At 37.0% G+C, this 3177-nt stretch overlaps 1 pseudogene; it reads left to right on the plus strand.

Annotated features, from left to right (window-relative positions):
- Positions 1 to 1007: 1007 nt before the first annotated feature.
- LOC145590652 (F-box/kelch-repeat protein At5g43190 pseudogene) lies at positions 1008 to 2429 on the plus strand (annotated as a pseudogene).
- Positions 2430 to 3177: the final 748 nt, after the last annotated feature.

The raw sequence follows: 3177 nt of genomic DNA on the forward strand, positions 1-3177 counted from the left end.
GCTCCAACTTCTCTCTACTTGTTCTCTCTATCCTTTCTGTTTTCCGATTATTAACTTGACCGTCGGAGGCGAATATTTCGTTATTTTGCAGGTGTCTGTGCTGTCTATCCAAAGATCGCGACTAGTATCCCAAGGGAATCAAAAAAATCCCCGAAACAGAGACTAATCCTGCAAGATTACTGTGAAAATCGTGATACAAGGAAGGATCATAAGGATTATAAAGGACTTCGACTTAAATTCTATGATTTTTTCTTCCATTATTTTTTAATTACAACTTTTACTAATTTATTTTTATACAGACAGGTAAGATAAACTACTCTATCAAACCAAAATCTTTATAGGTGTAAACATTTTGAAAGTAAGTCGAAAACTCTGAAAGGTAATAGCCCCTAATTGGAATTGAACCTCCAAGCTCTGATTTAAAAGGCTTAGTGCCTTTCTCTTCAGCTTAATTTTAATTCAGTTCAGTTCAGCTCAGATCAGTTCAGTTCAATTCTTAATTTCTTTCTCTCGTAAACAGTTCAGTTCAGTTCAGTAAATCAGAACAGACCTTTAATTCTTATCATTAGGCCAAACTTTGCTTAGTAGCACGCTCACTCGTTGTCTTTGAGAAGATGTGCAAATAAAGTACTCCGTATGTAATCACTTGAAACTCCGTGCACCGTGTGGTATACAAATGATTCAATGAACACATCTCTCGTATACCACACTGCAGTAAAGTTGCATTAGTAGAATATATTTTACATTTTCATACATCACCATATCCAAATCCTGCTTGTACTAATTCATCTAGAAGGTCAACTCTTACTAAATTTTTAAGCAGATCACCAAACATGAATTTCCTCTCTTTTGATTACACAACTCCTCCAAATTTCCATTTTTATTAACAAATTCCCAACCTCCTCTACTACTAAATTCCCTATAGCATGTAGATGAACATTTAATCACCATTCGAACCCTTCGATTACCATCTACCAAACGGGCCGTAAATCTCAAACCCTCCATCAATGGATCCCTCAATATGGAGGAAACTACCAGAAGAACTCCTAGATTACATCCTCTGTTTTCTCCCTATTAAATCGATTGTCAATCTCACATCAACTTGTAAACGCTTCAAATCCATCTTTTTAAACCCATTTTTTCTTTCCAAAAACTACCCTTGTTCTTCTTCACCTTTCTCTTCTTACCTTATGTTGTCTCATCCTCATTTCAATAGCTATTTCCCACTTTACAACTCTGTTTCCGGCACTTGGCGGGAATCCTCGGCTTCACGTTCATTGCTAAACCCGTGTTCGTCATCTTCATCTCTTCTCTCTCCTTCTAATGGCCTCCTCTGTTTTCATCTACGTACATCCTCAACTTTGTTAGTCTCTAATCTTTTGTCTCGCTCTTCTATTCTTGTTAGATTCCCCAAATTACCCTTCTCATTTGAGCTTCTTCCTCTGGTTTCCTTCCTCTCTGGTTTCAAATTTTCATTTACTCGTCGAAATCCGTCTTTCTCTATGACTCGAAGACCCGATCATGGAGGATTTTTGACGGGTTTGATCCGATTTTGAATGATAATATTCATCAACAAGGTGTTTACTGTGATGGGTTTTTGTATTTTACCATATCTTACCCTTTCTCCATTGTTTCATTCTATTTGGACAACGGTATTTGGAGAATTTGTTTGGATAAAATGCCTACAAATGAGCTTACTTTTTCTAGGCTTGTAATTGCTGATGAAACTGAACAAGGCAAAAGAGGGAAGAAGTTGTATGTGATTGGTGGGAGGGTAGAAATGGAATTTCAAGGTGTTTGAAATTGTGGGAATTGGAATGGCAAAATGGTAATATTGAGAACAATAGCAATAGTTGGGTTGAAGTAGAAAGTTTGCCTGAATTAATGTACAAGAAATTGGTATCAGTTTGCTACCATAATTATGAACATATATATTGTTTTTGGCATGATGGTGTGATTTGTATATGTTGCTACAGCTGGCCAGAGATTTTGTATTACAGCGTTGCAAGGAGGACTTGACATTGGTTGCCTAAGTGCCCTGATCTTCCTGATAAATGGAGCTGTGGATTTCTCTGGTTTTCCTTTGTTCCTAAGCTTTATGCTTTCTTTTGAGTTCAAATTTGTTCATTGGTTTGGAATATGTTGCTACATAAATGTTTTGTTTTTTCTATTTGTACATATTATATTTCATTTTCTAGTATTGTTGAGTTTCTTGGTTATAATGGGTTAGTTCTTATGTAAATGATCTATTAGTGTGCTCTTCAAATTGTTGGTCTATGGTTTTGAATGGAAGATATTGAAATGATGCATAATATGATCAACTTTTGAATGTGAAGGCTTTTTCTTTCTTTTTTTTATTTATTTATTATTATTTTTTTATTTTAGTGAAAAGAGGGGCAAGCACCGAAAAACACGAGAAAAAACATAAGCGAAACAAAGGAAAAAAAAAAGGAAAATTTGTCAAGAATAAGCCAACCTTTGCGCGATTAACTTAAAATAAACCAACCTTTTGATTAACTCAAAATAAGCCGACTTTGAAGGGGTATTTTCTTTTAATAGGCCAAATGACCTACGACCTAACAAATAGATCATTTTTTATATAAAAATACTTTATTAAATTTAATTTAGTATTTAACTATAATTATATTAAATAAAAAATTATAAACATAAATAAAATAAAAACAAATCATAAAATTAAAAAATTAAAAAAATACCCAGCCATCCCTTTACCCCCAACCACAACCAACCCCTCTTAGCGGCAAGCGCCGGTGACCACCTCTATCCCTCGACGCTGGCGACCCTATTCTCCTCCTTTTCCTAGTTTCCCCCACCCACGACACCCTACTTAGTTAATTTAACAGTTTCCCATTCCCGCTTCCCCACCCCTACCCCGACAGTCCGACACCACACATTTCCCCCTTCCCCCCTTGTCGGAAACTTCCCCCTCTCCCTGTCCCCCACCTGAATCGACCCTCTCCCCCTTCCCACCTAATAACGTAACCTAAAAACCCTAAAACCAACCCACGAAATCACCCTTAACGAAGTTGGATATCGATTACGGTGATTTCGTGGGTTGGGTTTAGGGTTTTTAGGATTGGGTTTAGGGACATGAGGAAAGGGAGGGGACGAGGTCGCCGGTGAATAGGTCTTGCCGCCGGCCCTCAGAAAAGGGAAGGG

Source organism: Chenopodium album, chromosome 18 (genome assembly GCF_948465745.1).
Source record: "Chenopodium album chromosome 18, dcCheAlbu1.1, whole genome shotgun sequence".
NCBI classification, from domain to species: Eukaryota; Viridiplantae; Streptophyta; class Magnoliopsida; order Caryophyllales; family Amaranthaceae; genus Chenopodium; species Chenopodium album.